This window comes from Chiloscyllium plagiosum, unplaced genomic scaffold (genome assembly GCF_037043375.1).
Source record: "Chiloscyllium plagiosum isolate Xiang-an unplaced genomic scaffold, Cpla_swu_hap1 HiC_scaffold_30, whole genome shotgun sequence".
NCBI lineage: Eukaryota > Metazoa > Chordata > Chondrichthyes > Orectolobiformes > Hemiscylliidae > Chiloscyllium > Chiloscyllium plagiosum.
The window spans coordinates 7,987,941-8,003,735 of NW_028270168.1; positions in this window are offsets into that span (position 1 = coordinate 7,987,941).

Genomic DNA, 15,795 nt, shown 5'->3' on the forward strand with positions numbered 1-15,795 from the left:
GGCTCTGACCAACCAGCTCAAATCCAGTCCCTAGATTGAGGAGAATTTTCTCTTTTTTTTTGTGAACACACTCTCTGATACTCCTGTTTGTTTTTGCAGAGTTCTTGACACTGATCCAGCTCCCTCAGAGCCAGCTCTCAGTGTGAACAGAACAATCTTCTCTTTATACCTGTCAGCCAGGGCTCCCTGATTGGTCCAAGTTAATAACCCTGACCAATGAGATCACTAGGCCCTGGATCCAATCATGACATAAAGAAAATCTGCCATCCTTACCCAGTCTGGCCTACATGTGACTCCCGACACCAGCAATGTGGTTGAGTCTTAACTGCCCTCTGAAATGGTGCAACAAGCCTCAGTTCAAGGACAGTAAAGGTGGACAATAAATGCTGCCCTTGACAGTGACACTCACATCTATGAAGGTATACAAAAAATTCCCAAGATGCAACACATAATTGCATTGTCTGATAATAGCACTGACACATATTCCTTATCAAAGGCAAACATTGGATACTTCAATTTTTACTGGGTAGTGGTCAGATGTTGGTCGGGATGAAGGCAAATAGCAAGCACAAGCTCTCACACTTGATTATCATCTCATAGAATTTGATTCTGGGATTCTGCTCAGCCTAAGTAATTAAAGGCACAAATAATCTAATGTTACATCTCGGCATCAAAATATTTTCGCAAGAGGAAATAAAAAATGGCCAGAGAAATTGGGGAAGAAAAGTCAATTCAACCTGTGCAGCAAACGAACTTAAGTTGTTTTACTGAGGTGGTTCGCCAGTATTTCAGCTTTATTTTCAAGTTGTATTGTTCCCTGAATTCAGGTTAAAAAAGTTGAGTAAATGCAGTCATGATTATGCATTCAGATCAAAATTAGTGCCAAACATTAATCACAAAGGTTTAAGCAGGAAAATCACCACAGTACATAAATGGAGTAAAGAATAATTAATACTAACTTTGCAAAAGTACAATATAATAAGATGTCACACTCCATAATTGCCTCTACCTTTGATTCAGTCACTTTGCACAGGCAACTAAAGCTGTGTCCTGTGATTCTGTTACAAAACTGAGGTGCTCTGCTTGCAAGTTTTGAGAAGATTTGTAGCTCCGGTTGAGGTTCAGGTTGTAAGTGTGTTCGCTGAGCTGGAAGGTTTCCTTTCAGAAGTTTCGTCACCATGCTAGGTAAGTAACATCATCAGTGTGCCTCAGGTGAAGTGCTGGTGTTCCGTCCCGTTTTCTATCTATGTGTCTTTGTCTCTTAAGGTACTCTGCTTCACCCAGATATAAAGATTTTGTCTGCCAAAGCAAAACTACTAATATGATGCTTCTGGGTCTTATAACATTTTAAAATACTTCCTCTGTGGAAAGTTTTGCTTTCATAGCAACCAGAGGCTTATGGAAAATGCCATATAATCCAGTTAATATTAGATTGACTGGACTACTGTAGTTAGCCTTGCCTGCAATTCATGAGGTTTAACATTATCATTACAAATCGTACCATTTCTTCCGCAGGTCAGATCCTAAAACATAAATCACCTCTTTCTACCCACTAAAAGATTTCTCAACAATGATCACCTTCACAGACAAAAATCAAACATCAAGTAATACCATCACTCCATGTGGGGCACAGTACACAAATCAACTTCCATAGGACAGAAAGCCATTCAGTCACTCAAATTTGTCCCACTATTCAATGAGTTCATGGTTGATCTGCAACTTTATACCATATACCCATCTTTGCCACATATCCCTTACAGCTTTATCAATTTCATATTGAAAGTTAGCAATTGACTCAGCATCCTAGGTCAAACCATCATCAGTTGGTTCAATGACCTTCCACCATCAGAAGGTCAGAAGTAGGGATGTTCCCTGATAATTACAGAACATTCAGCACCATTCATGACTCTTCAGATACTGAAGTATTCCTTGTCCAAATGCAGCAAGACCTGGATAGTATCTAGGATTGGACTGACAATGACAAGTAACATTTCCATCATATGTGCGAGGCAATGACCAACTCCGATGAGAAAAACCTAACCATCAGCCCTTGACATTCAATAGCATTATTATTATTGAAACCCACACTATCAATATCCTGAGGATTACCATTGACGAGAAACTGAACTCGCCATATAAATATACTATGATGACAAGAGCAGGTGAGAAGCTAGGAATCCTGCAGTGAGTAACTGACCTCTTGACTCCCCAGAGCCTGTTCACTATCTAGAAGGCACAGGTTAGGAATGTGATGAAATACTCCCCACTTGTCTGGATGGGTGCAGATCCAACAATACTCAAGCACCTTGATGCTATCCAGGATAAAACAGGCCATTTGATTGGCAGCATATCCGCAAACATCTACTGCCACCACCACCGATGCTTAGTAGTATCACCTACAAAATGACTTGCAGAAACTCACCAACGCTTCTTAGATAGCACCTTCCAAACCCACGACCACTTCCATTTAGAAGGACAAAGGTAGCAGATACATGGGAACACCACCACTTACAAGTTCCTCTCCAAGTCACTCACCATCTTGACTCCGAAATACATCTTTTGTTCCTTCTGTGTTGCTGTGTCAAAATTATAGAACTCCTTCTCTTACAGTATTTTGAGGTGTCTCTAGACTAAATGGACTGCATGGTTCAAGAAGGCAGCTCACCACAGCTCAGGGGATGCACAATAAATACTGGGCCAGCCATTGAAGCCTATGTCCTATGAATAAATAAAACAATCTACTGCCAAGTGTAAGAGTGTTCTATACTTACATCACCTGTTGAATGTACAACAGTCTTTTTTGAATTTTATTCCAAAAAGGTCAGGCTCTAATTTTTAATCCACTTTCCTTCACCTACATAGCAGTGTAGGCATTTACCTCAGAGAGTGTAATCAAGCTCAAACTTCACTGGTGAAATTGAACAATATCAGAAATAGGGGAAGAAGTGGAACCATTTGGCTCACCAAGCCTGATGCACATTCAATACAATTATGTTGGAGCTTGGTCTTCAGCTACATTTTCCCACCAACTCCTCATATCTTTTGATTCTCTGGTATCTGTATAACTGGACCTTAAGTGTATTTGATAGTGGCCTATCCATAACTCTGAGAATTTCAAAGATCCATAACCATTTGAATGAAGGAAGTTCCCCATATCTCATTCCTAAATACTTGGCCCCTTGTCCTGAAACTGTATCCCCTTGTTCTAGATGCTCTGCATAAGGGGCACTCTCAATGTGGTCATGTCCAGCTCCTTCATGAAATATTTCAATGAGGTTCACTTCTCATTCTTCTAAGCTCCAGAGAATATAAATTCAATTTAATCAACATCCCATCAAGAATAATGCTTTGCGCCAGGATAAATTTGATGAACCTTTATTGGACTGCCTCCAATATTCCATAAACATGGAATCCCAAATTGCACATGGTATCTCAAGTATTGTCTCAACAAAGCCCTGCACAATTGTTGCAACTCTTTATTTTTGAACTCCAATCCCTTTGCAAAAAAGGCTTTCCATTGCTTTCCTAATTTCTTTCTGTCCCTAGATGCTAAAACTGGGTGGCACACTGGCTCAGTGGTTAACACTGCTGCCTCACAGCACCAGGGACCTGGTTTCGATTCCTGCCTCAGGTGACTGTCTGTGTGGAGTTTGCATATTCTCCCTGTGTCTGCGCGGGTGTGCCCTAGTTTTCTCCCACAGTCCAAAGATGTGCAGCCCACGGTAAATTGCCCATAGTGTTAGGTGCATTAGTCGGGGTAAATATAGGGTGCAGTAATGAGTTTGGGTGGGTTACTCTTCAGAGGGGAGAAAGTGAGGTCTGCAGATGCTGGAGATCAAAGTTGAAACTTTATTGCTGGAACAGCACAGCAGGTCAGGCAGCATCCAGGGAACAGGAGATTCGACGTTTCGGGCACAGGCCCTTCTTCAGGAATGGACTGGTTTCGGAGGCCGATGGAAGTTTCTGGAACGGTTGAGGAATCCGGAGTTTGGGGGTAAGTGCATGAAAGTTTTTGGTACTTACTGCCTTTAATTTCCGAAATGGCTAGAAAGAACTGTTTGTTCAGTCTATGGATTCTTCTGTAAATGAAGAACAGTAGAGGTCCTTTACAGGTCTGTGAGAGAGTTGTCCTGAGCTGGGGTAGGTCGAGCTGCAGGGAATGTAGGTACCGGCGCATGGCTGCAAGCGTGGAGTGGAGGATCCGGAGGGAGGTCCGTTGCTGGAGGCTGCGGATTTGTTGCAGGTACTGGTAGTCCTGGTTGGGTCCAAATTGTGTTGGTCGGAAGGTGATCTGGAGTCCATGGGGGATCAGTCGGTTCCGTAGGCAGGTGCTGAGGAAGGAGACATGGCTGTGGTAACGAGTCTGCTTCAGAATGTGGCTGAAGAGCTTCTGTGCAGAGGAGATGACCTGGGGTGTGCAGTGAGAGAGGGACTCACTGAGATCTTTGTAGAGAGAGGCAGAGAGCTTCTTCAAGGAAGGCATCCTTGTAAGAGGATTCGCAGTAGGTTGAAATCTTCGAGGAGAAAGTGAGGTCTGCAGATGCTGGAGATCAAAGTTGAAACTTTATTGCTGGAACAGCACAGCAGGTCAGGCAGCATCCAGGGAACAGGAGATTCGACGTTTCGGGCACAGGCCCTTACTCTTCAGAGGGTCAGGGTGTACTTGTTGGGCCAAATGGCCTGTTTCCATACTGTAGGGAATCTAATCTAAAAATTCTTTGCATGAGCACATTGGTTTATCTGATTGCCAATATTTCCAAGTTTCACTTAACCTTAGCAACAAAGCTACAAGTGCCTGAAATCTAAACTAAAAGCAAAAACTGGTGGAAAGCTTTTACAGAAGGAGAAACAGAGGTAATGTCTTGAGTTCAATGTGACTTTTGTTCGGAATACGTTTTTAAAAGATATTTTGCATTTCAAGTCTTACAACCAAAGTGAATAATCTCAACTTTCCCAAATTATACATGTTGCTAACTCATTTAACCTGCCCATAACTCTTTGCAGCTTTTGTGGCCTCTTCAAAGCTTGCAATCTCAGCTTTCATATTGTCAGCAAACTTAGATACATTACTATCTGCCTCTTCATCTGAGTGATTAATAGATGGGAAATCATTGAGGCCTAGACTGATCCTTGTGGCACTTTCAACCTGCCAACTTGAAAATGCTTCCTTTATTCCTGATGTGGAGGTGCCAGTGTTGGACACAAGTGGACAAAGTCAGAAGTCACCTGACACCAGGTTACAGTTCAACAAGTTTATTTGAAATCACAAAGCTTTTGGAGCATTGCTCCTTCATCAAGTGAAGACTCCACCTGATAAAGGATCAGCACTCCAAAAGCTTGCGATTTCAAATAAACATGTTGAACTATAACCTGGTGTTGGGTGACTTCTGATTTTGATCTTTATTTCTGTTATTCCATCTGTTATTGTAAACAATCCTCTCCACTAACATATCACCCCAAATTCTATGAGCCCTTATCTCACTTAGTAGCTTCTTCTGTTGTACTTTGTTGAATGCCTTTTAGAAACCCAAATTTGCTCTGCATTTCCTTATCTACTCTAGTAGTCACACTGGTGAAGAAATGTTGATAAATTTGACAAGCAGGATTTCCCTTTTGTAAAACCATATTGACTTGTTCAAAACGTAATATTTTTTTCGACTTCCATAGATATCTTTCCTTGAAGCCTGTTTTTTCTGGAATCTAAAAGATTAATGGGTGATCTGATTGAAATCTTCAAACAATTAACAGGAAACAACACCGTAGATAAATAAATTATTTCCAGTTTTGAATCTGTGATACATGCACTTTTAGTAGGCAAAGGCATTAAAGGATATGGGCCTAGGAGGTAAATGGAGTTAGACCACAAATCAGCAATGATCTCATTGAATGTTGGAATAGGCTTGAGGGGCTGAATGGTCCACTCCTGTCCCTTTGTTCAAAGAACAAAGAAAATTTACAACCCAGGAATAGGTTCTTCGGCCCTCCAAGCCTGAACCGATCCAAATCTACTGTCTAAACCTGTCGCCCAATTCCTCAGCATCTGTATCCCTCTGCTCCCCACCTACTCGTGCATCTGTCCACATGCATCTTAAATGAATCTACTGTGCCTGCCTCTACTACCTCTGCTGGCAACGCATTCCAGGCACCTACCACCCTCTCTGTAAAGTACTTGCTATGCGTTTCCCCCTTAAACTTTTCACCTCTCACCTTGAAAGCGTGACTTCCCGTTACTGAATCCTTCACCCTGGGAAAAGGCTTATTGCTATCTACCCCGTCTATACTCTTCATGATTTTGTAGACTTCAATCAGGTCTCCCATCAATCTCCTTTTTTCTGTTGAAAATCAACTTAACCTACTCAACCTCTCTTCATAGCTAGCACCTTCCATACCAGGCAATATCCTCCTAAACCTTCTCTGCAACCTCTCCAAAGTGTCCACATCCTTTTGGTAATGTGGCAACCAGACTGTACACAATGTTCTAAATGCGACTGAACCTATGTCGTGTACAATTCTAACATGACCTGGCAGCTCTTATATTCAATACTCCTTCCAATGAAGGCAAGCATACCAAATGCCTTCTTGACCACTCTATCCCCATGTGCAGCAACCTTCAGGATACAATGGACCTGAACTCCCAGATCTCTCTGCTCATCAACTTTTCCCAAGGCTCGCCCGTTTACTGTATAATTCGCTCTCGAATTAGACTTGCCTAAATGCATCACCTCACATTTGCCTGAATTGAACTTCATCTGTCAGTTCTCTGCCCAACTCTCCAGTCTATCTATATTCTCCTGTATTCTTTGACAGTCTCCTATGCTTTCTGCTACTCCACCAATCTTCATGTCACCTGCAAACTTGCTGATCATACCAACAGTGCCCTCTTCTAGATCATTTATGTATATCACACACAGCAGTGGCCCCAGCACTGACCCCTGTGGAACACCTCTGGTCACCTTTCTCCATTTTGAGAAACACCCTTCAGCTACTACTCTCTGTGTCCTGTAGCTCAACCAGTTCTTTATCCACCTAGCTAGAACACCCTGCACACCATGTGACTTCACTTTCTCTATTAGTTTACCATGGGGAACCTTATCAAATGCCTTACTAAAGTCCATGTATATGACATCTACAGCCCTTCCTTCATCTATCAACTTGGAGAAAGTGAGGACTGCAGATGCTGGAGATCAGAGCTGAAAAATGTGTTTCTGGAAAAGCGCAGCAGGTCAGGCACCATCCAAGGAGCAAGAGAATCGACGTTTCAGGCATAAGCCCTTCTTCAGGAATGAGGAGAGTGTGCCAAGCAGGCTAAGATAAAAGGTAGGGAGGAGGGACTTGGGGGAAGGGTGTTGGGAATGCGATAGGTGGAAGGAGGTTAAGGTGAGGGTGATAGGCCGGAGAGGGGGTGGGGGAGCGGAGAGGTCGGGAAGAAGATTGCAGGTCAAGAAGGCGATACTGAGTCCAAGGGTTCGGACTGAGAAAAGGTGGGGGGAGGGGAAATGAGAAAGCTGGAGAAATCTGTATTCATCCCTTGTGGTTGGAGGGTTCCTAGGTGGAAGATGAGGCTCTCTTCCTCCAGGCGTCATGTTGCCATGGTCTGGCAACTGAACTGAACTGAGCAGTTCAACCACTTTACTAACACCTTCCACCCCGATCTCAAATTTACCTGGACCGTCTCAGACTCCTCCCTACCCTTCCTAGACCTCTCCATTTCTATCTCAGGCAACCGACTCAACATGGACATTTAGTACAAACCGACTGACTCTCACTGCTACCTAGATTACACCTCCTCCCACCCTGCCCCCTGTAAAAACGCCATCCCATATTTCCAATTCCTTTGCCTCTGCCGCATCTGCTCCCAGGAGGACCAATTCCAATACCGAACAACCCAGATGGCCTCCTTCTTCAAAGACCGTAATTTCCCCTCAGACGTAGTTGACGATACTCTCCACCACATCTCCTCCACTTCCCACTCCTCCGCCCTTGAACCCCGCCCCTCCAGTCACCACCAGGACAGAACCCCACTGGTCCTCACCTACCACCCACCAACCTCCAGATACATCGTATCATCCTTCGTCATTTCCGCCACCTCCAAACAGACTACACCACCAAAGATATATTTCCCTCCCCTCCCCTATCAGCGTTCCAGAAAAACCACTCCCTCTGCGACTCCCTCATCAGGTCCACAACCCACTCCCGGCACCTTCCCCTGCAATCGCAAGAAATGCAAAACTTGCGCCCATACCTCCCCCCTCACTTCCCTCCAAGGCACCAATGGATCCTTCCATATCCGTCACAAATTCACCTGCACCTCCACACACATCATTTACTGGATCCGTTGCACCCGATGGGGCCTCCTATACATTGGAGAGACAGGCCGTCTACTTGCGGAACGTTTCAGAGAACACCTCTGGGACACCCGCACCAACCAACTCAACCACCCCGTGGCTGAACACTTTAACTCCCCCTCCCACTCTGCCAAGGACATACAGGTCCTTGGCTTCCTCCATCGCCAGACCATGGCAACACGACACCTGGAGGAAGAGCACCTCATCTTCCGCCTAGGAACCCTCCAACCACAAAGGATGAATACAGATTTCTCCAGCTTCCTCATTTCCCCTCCCCCCACCTTATCTCAGTCCCAACCCTCGGACTCAGTACCGCCTTCTTAACCTGCAATCTTCTTCCTGACCTCTCCCCGCCCCCACCCCCTCTCTGGCCTATCACCTTCACCTTAACCTCCTTCCACCTATCACATTCACAATGCCCCTCCCCCAAGTCCCTCATACCTACCTTTTATCTTAGCCTGCTTGGCACACCCTCCTCATTCCTGAAGAAGGGCTTATGCCTGAAACGTCGCTTCTCCTGCTCCTTAGATGCTGCCTGACCTGCTGCGCTTTTCCAGCAACACATTTTTCATCTATCCACTTGGTCACTCCCTCAAAGAACTCCATTAAGTTGGTAAGGCATGATCTCCCCTGCACAACATCATGTTGCCTATCACTGATAATCCCATTCTTTTCTAAATATCAATAGATTTTATCCCTCAGTACCTTCCCCAGCAACTTTCCCACCACTGATGTCAGGCTCACTGGTGTGACGTTACCCAGAATATCCCTACTACCTTTCTTGTATAGAGGGACAACATGAGCAACCCTCCAGTCCTCCGGCACCTCACCTGTGTTTAAGGTTGTGACAAAGATATCTGCCAGGGCCTCAGCTATTTCCACTCTCACCTCCTTCAGCAACCTGGGATAGATCCTATCTGCTCCTGGAGATTTTTCGACCTTAATAACCCCTAGCCTACCCAACACATCTTCCCTACTTATGTCAACGTGATCCAGAGTTATCAAACTTCAATTTCTAGACTCAACATTCATCATGTCCCTCTCCTCAGTGAACACTGATGTAGAGTAATCATTCAGAATCTCACCCATTCTCTCAGGTTCGACACACAGCCTTCCTTCATTATCCTTTAGTGGACCAATCCTTTCTCTAGCTACCCACTTGCTTTTTATATAAGAATAAAAGGCTTTGGGATTCTCCTTAATTCTGCTCACTAAAGCTATTTCATGATCCCTTTTAGCCCACTTGACTCCTCATTTAAGATTGGTCCTACTCTTCCTACGCTCTTCCAAGGCCCGTTTTGTTCTTAGCTGCCTGGACCTTATGTATGCTTCCCATTTCCTCTTGGCTAGTCGTATGATTTCTCCTGACATTCACGGTTCATGAATCTTACCTCTCCTAACCTTTGCCTTCAACGGGACATACCTATCCTGCACTATCATTAGCCTATCTTTGAAAGCCTCCCACATATCAAATGTGGACTTCCCTTCAAATAGCTGTGTCTGAGCTCCTGCCTAATTTTGATATAATTGGCCTTGGCCCAGTTTAGTACTCTTCCCTTAGGACCACTCTCATCTTTGTCTACGAGTATTCTAAAACTTATAGAATTGTGGTCACTGCTCCCAAAGAAATTCCATACTGCAACTTCTACCACCTGCCAGGCTCATTCCCCAACACCAGGTCCAGTATGGCCCCTTCCCTTGTCGAACTATTGACATACTGCTCTAGAAAACTCTCCTGGACGCTTCTTACAAATTCTGCCCCATCCAGACCTCTGACACTAAGCCAATGTTGAGAAAATTAAAATCTCCCATCACCACTACCCTGTTGCCTCTACATCTTTCCATAATCTGTTTACTTATTTGTTCTTCTACTTCACGCTCACTGTTGGGAGGCCTGCAATACAGCCCCAACAATGCAACTGCACCCTTCTTATTTCTCAGCTTCACCCATAATGCTTCACTACTCAAGCCCTCCATAACATCCTCCTTTAGCACAAATGTGATATCATCCCTGACCAGCGATGCAACTCCTTCCCCACTTTTACTTCCCTCCCCGTCCTGTCTGAAACATCAATTTCCTGGAACATTTAGTTGCCCTTCCTTCAACCAAGTCTCTGAGATTGCAATAACGTTATAATTCCGAGGCACCAATCCAAACCCTAAGTTCATCTGTTTTACCCACTATACTCCTTGCATTAAAGTAGATGCACTTCAGGCCATCAGTTCTTTTGCGTTCACCTGCTCTCTGCCTACTCTTCCCCTTATTAATGCTATCTTCATTATTCTTACAGTTTCCAGTTTCCACCTCGCAGTCTACTTGTCTTCTCTTCTGGTTCCCAGCCCCCGCCACATTAGTTTAAAACCTCCCCAACAGCGGTAGCAAAAACTCCCTCAAGGACATTGGCTCCAGTCTGTTTAAGATGTAGACCATCCAATTTCCTGACTTAATAGATTTCAGTACTTCATTGTTGACTAATGTTGGGCTAATTTGCCTGCAGTTCCCTTTTTCCTCTCCTTCCTTTCTTGAATGGGAGAGTACATTCATTAGCTTCTAATCTGCTGTGATTGTGCCAAATGTAAAGAATAGTTTTAATATAGAATCACAGAATCCCTAGTGTGGAAGCAGGCCATTTAGCCCATTGAGTCCACACCGACCCTCAAACAGCATCCCACCCTGACCCACTTGCCTCCCCTTATCTTTGTAACGCTGCATTTTCCATGACAAATCCACATAGCCCGCACGTCCCTGGACACTATGGTGCAATTTAACATGGCCAAACCACCTAATCTGCACACCTTTGGACTGTGGGAGGAAACCGGAGTATCCAGAAAAAACCCACAGAGGCACAGAGAGAATGTGCAAATTCAACACAATCACCTGAAGGTGGAATCGAACCTAGTGCTAATCACTGAGTCAGCCTATATATTTGGAAACATCAAATCCTGTACACCTACCATCATTGGACCTACCCCCTTTAACACCTTGGGAAGTAGACTATCAGATCTGATAAGGTCCTAGGGAGTGTTGCTGAACAAAGAGACCTTGGAGTGTAAGTTCATAGCTCCTTGAAAGTGGAGTCGCAGGTAGATAGGATAGTGAAGAAGGCATTTGGTATGCTTTCCTTTATTGGTCAGAGTATTGAGTACAGGAGTTGGGAGGTCATGTTGCGGCTGTACAGGACATTGGTCAGGCCACTGTTGGAATATTGCATGCAATTCTGGTCTTCTTCCTATCGGAAAGATGTTGTGAAACTTGAAAGGGTTCAGAAAAGATTTACAAGGATGTTGCCAGGGTTGGAGGATCTGAACTACAGGGAGAGGCTGAACAGGCTGGGGCTGTTTTCCCTGGACCGTCGGAGGCTGAGGGGGTGACCTTATAGAGGTTTACAAAATTATGAGGGGCATGTATAGGATAAATAGACAAAGTCTTTTCCCTGGGGTCGGGGAGTCCAGAACTAGAGGGCATAGGTTTAGGGTGAGAGGGGAAAGATATAAAAGAGACCTAAGGGGCACTTTTTCACGCAGAGGGTGGTACATGTATGGAATGAGCTGCCAGAGGAAGTGATGAAGGCTGGTACAATTGCAACATTTAAAAGGCATTTGGATGGGTATATGAATAGAAAGTGTTTGGAGGGATATGGGCCAGGTGGTGGCGGGTGGGGCTAGATTGGGTTGGGATATCTGGTCGACATGGACGGGTTGGACCAAAGGGTCAGTTTCCATGCAGTACATCTCTATGACTCTATCTAGTGGATTTTCAACGCTTTGTCTTCTCTGGTTTCCTTTGCCTTCAAACATCCCTTCATTTGCTGGCTAAATTTTTTACACTGACCTGATTTCATATACCTCCAAACCTCAAACCACTTTCATTATTCCGTATTGCTGCAAGATATAGACCCAACAGATAGAATGAGTTCTCTTCAGCCCCTTTGAAGCACCATGCTTAAAGTACTATCTGAATGTAAATGGCTGTAAAAGAGATATTAAACAGTGGCAGTGAGTACCCTCTCAGGTGGGGATCAAAGAGTTCATAGCTTTATTCAAAGAGCTGTTTCCTATCAACATTAATCCCCCAACCAACAGATTATGTGGTTTTCTACTTTACTTGCTCTTTATTGGATTTACATACAAATTAGCTGCAGTGTTTATCTAAATCAGTAAAATATTTTGAGGATGTTAAAGAAACTAAAGAAATGCATATTTTTCTTAATCTCTTCGACAAATACAGAGGAACCTCAATTACCCGAAAGTCATGGGCAGGGAACATTTTGTTCGGATAATTGAATGCCAGATAATACAGTTTAGCCAAGTATTGGCACCTAGCGATCTTGTCCGGATAATCCGAAATCAGATAATCGAGGTTTCTCTGTATTCCTCCCTTCCTTTTCAATGCTGGATACAAACATTGCTCAGCTCAAAGAGTTATCTAAAATTAATTGAATTTAATATCTCAAGTACTTGAACCTATGACTATACACTGACTGTGCTGTTAAAAGATTTACGTTGTCAGCAAATTTCAGTGTTGAGCAAACTATCTACTAGTTGAAATTTTCAGACATTATTTAGAAAAGACTAATTTATTGTTTAAACTTTGTAAGTTAGAAAAGGCACTGGCACTAATGAGTGGTCTGCAATGTAAGTGTGGGATTAATTGGTCGATCTTAAAAAGAAACAGTTGCTGGATAACAAAGGCACATGACTGTACGTCACTGAGTTTTCACATCATTTAAGTTTATTCCCAGAAAACTTTAACCATGAAACAAATGCAGCTTCTATTCCTCAGCGGTTGTCACTTTGTCATACATCATTTGGTACCAGGAACCTACATTATGAGCTGCCTTATTCAAAAATCATGAATTACCTAGACAGAACACCGTAGGGACTTTGAAAAGAAGTCTGTATATTTTAGTGATTAGAGTCTTCCACATTTCTGAAAGGTTTACGCACCAATGCCTGGCATCATTGCTTGCCTGACAGCTGGCCAGTGTCAACCTGAATGAAAACATATGTTAGGACATTGAAGCTCAAAGAATACTGGAAGTTGGTTCAGTATTGAAGATGTCAAATAGACTGCTTTTTGCAACATTAGAGACCACAAAGCACTTTATACATGTTAAATCAGAGGTTCCAAACGTCTACCACTTTTTCTATTTATTCACAGGACATGGTGTCACTGGCTGGGATGACACACTTATTGCACATCCATAGTCGCCCTTGAGAGGGTTGGTGAATGCCTTGAATGAGAGCTTGCCTATATAAGTGCTGCCCTTGTCCTCCTGGACAGCAGAGGTGACACATTTGACAGGTGCTGTATAACAAGCAACCTATTGAGCTGTTGCAATGCAATACATGGACTGCAGAGACTGCTACCATTCAATGTTTTAAGATGTCAGATGGGGTGCTGATCAGGCAGTTTCTTTGTGTCAAGCTCCTTGGGAATGTCATTGCAATCAAGGTTTGTGTACAGACATCACTCAGGTGCTTGTTGCAGTTGTGGGTATGTTCACTGAGCTAGAAAGTTGTTTGCAAAGGGGAATGAAAAGTCTGCAAACGAACTCCAAGCATAACCACAACTGCAGTGTCATTGTGAGCTGACCTCAGCGAAGGAAGTTAAGAGTGCTCCATCGCACTGCTGACTTGTGCCTTGTAGATGATGGACAGCTATTGAAACATCACTTATCACAGAATTCACTGACTCTGACCAGCTCTTATGGTCATGGCTGGACGAGTTCAGTTTCTGGTCAATGGTAATCTCCAGGATGTCGATGGTGAAAGACTTAGTGATTGTAACACCAAATGATATGGAGCAATGGCTGGATTCACCATTTTTTAAAAAAACAAAGTTCATTGCCTGGCAGTTCTGGGGCATGTCATTTGCCACTGTGACGGTCAACCAAGAACCTCAACCATCTTTGATCTCTGCATGACTACAGCCAGTTGACAGGAATGTTTACCAATTTCCATGACTGCACTTTGCTGGGGCTCCTTGAAATCACATTGGGCAAGATGGCAGCAGAGTAGGTTTATCTTCTCTGCCAGTGTTTCCCTCTCCCTTCTGTGGTTTTCTCCTCTTTGTTAATGGATTAGACCAGACCACTAAAAGCATTCTTAAGCAGGCAGCCCGAGACCACTACTTTGCAATTTGTTTCAGTAAGTATACAGTGAAAATTATCCAAAGTTAACAAGGTCAACTATTAGATTTTAAACAAGACAAAAATTTAATTCACAAAATTACACAATGCAACACCATGAACAAAATAAAGAACCCCTACAGAACAACCTATCCAACTAGACTTAATTCCAAACATTCACAACAGTCCCAATAAGCAAACTCCCTTTAAAAAAAAGTATAAAATAGAAAATATGCTTACAGGTTGAAGTTGAAGGACAGGACAGCTTCCACACAGCTCCTTCCCAGTTCAAGACTGAACTAAAACTACTCAGCTCAGGTCAGCTAGAGCTGACCACTCCACTTTCATTATACAGGTCACTTCTAAAACATTCCTGAAGAAGGGCTTATGCCCGAAACGTCGATTCTCCTGTTCCTTGGATGCTGCCTGACCTGCTGCACTTTTCCAGCAACACATTTTCAGCACTTCTAAAACATGACCATTTTGGCCTAAAGTCTCATCTGTTTACATATAAACAAGGCCTCAAAATCTTTTTCATCTATACTAAGCCAGACTGATCAGAGAGGTAAAAACAATGACTGCAGATGCTGGAAACCAGATTCTGGATCAGTGGTGCTGGAAGAGCACAGCAATTCAGGCAGCATCCGAGGACAGGCAAAAATCGACGTTTCGGGCAAAAGCCCTTCATCAGGAATAAAGGCAGAGAGCCTGAAGCGTGGAGAGATAAGCTAGAGGAGGGTGGGGGTGGGGAGAGAGTGGCATAGAGTACCTGGGAGTTGCAGTGAGAGAGAGACTCCCTGAGATTCTTATAGAGAGAGGAGGAAAACTTCAAGGCAGGCATCCTTGCAAGAGGATTCGCAGTAGGGTTAAAATCAACGAGGTAAAAACAATGACTGCAGATGCTGGAAACCAGATTCTGGATCAGTGGTGCTGGAAGAGCACAGCAATTCAGGCAGCATCCGAGAACAGGCAAAAAAAAAAAAACCGACGTTTCGGGCAAAAGCCCTTCATCAGAAATAAAGGCAGTTTACTGCCCCCTGAAAAAAATCAAAGGCAAAGTCTCCTTAAGCCAGCTTTTAGAAAATGAGACTAGCTTTGCAACATCTTTCTCTTCTTGACTCTCTGCCTCAGACATCCAGCACTCAAAGGAGGTGCCAGTGGCCTAATGTAGGGCATGGCAGCAGTCAAACCACATGGAGACACCCTGCACTGGTCTGCTGCAAACAGTGCCCCTGGAGACTGATGTTTTGTCTTAAGAAGTTTTTCAGAGCTATGGTTAAAGTAACCTTTTCCTTCATTTCTCAATTCTGTCCAATTGA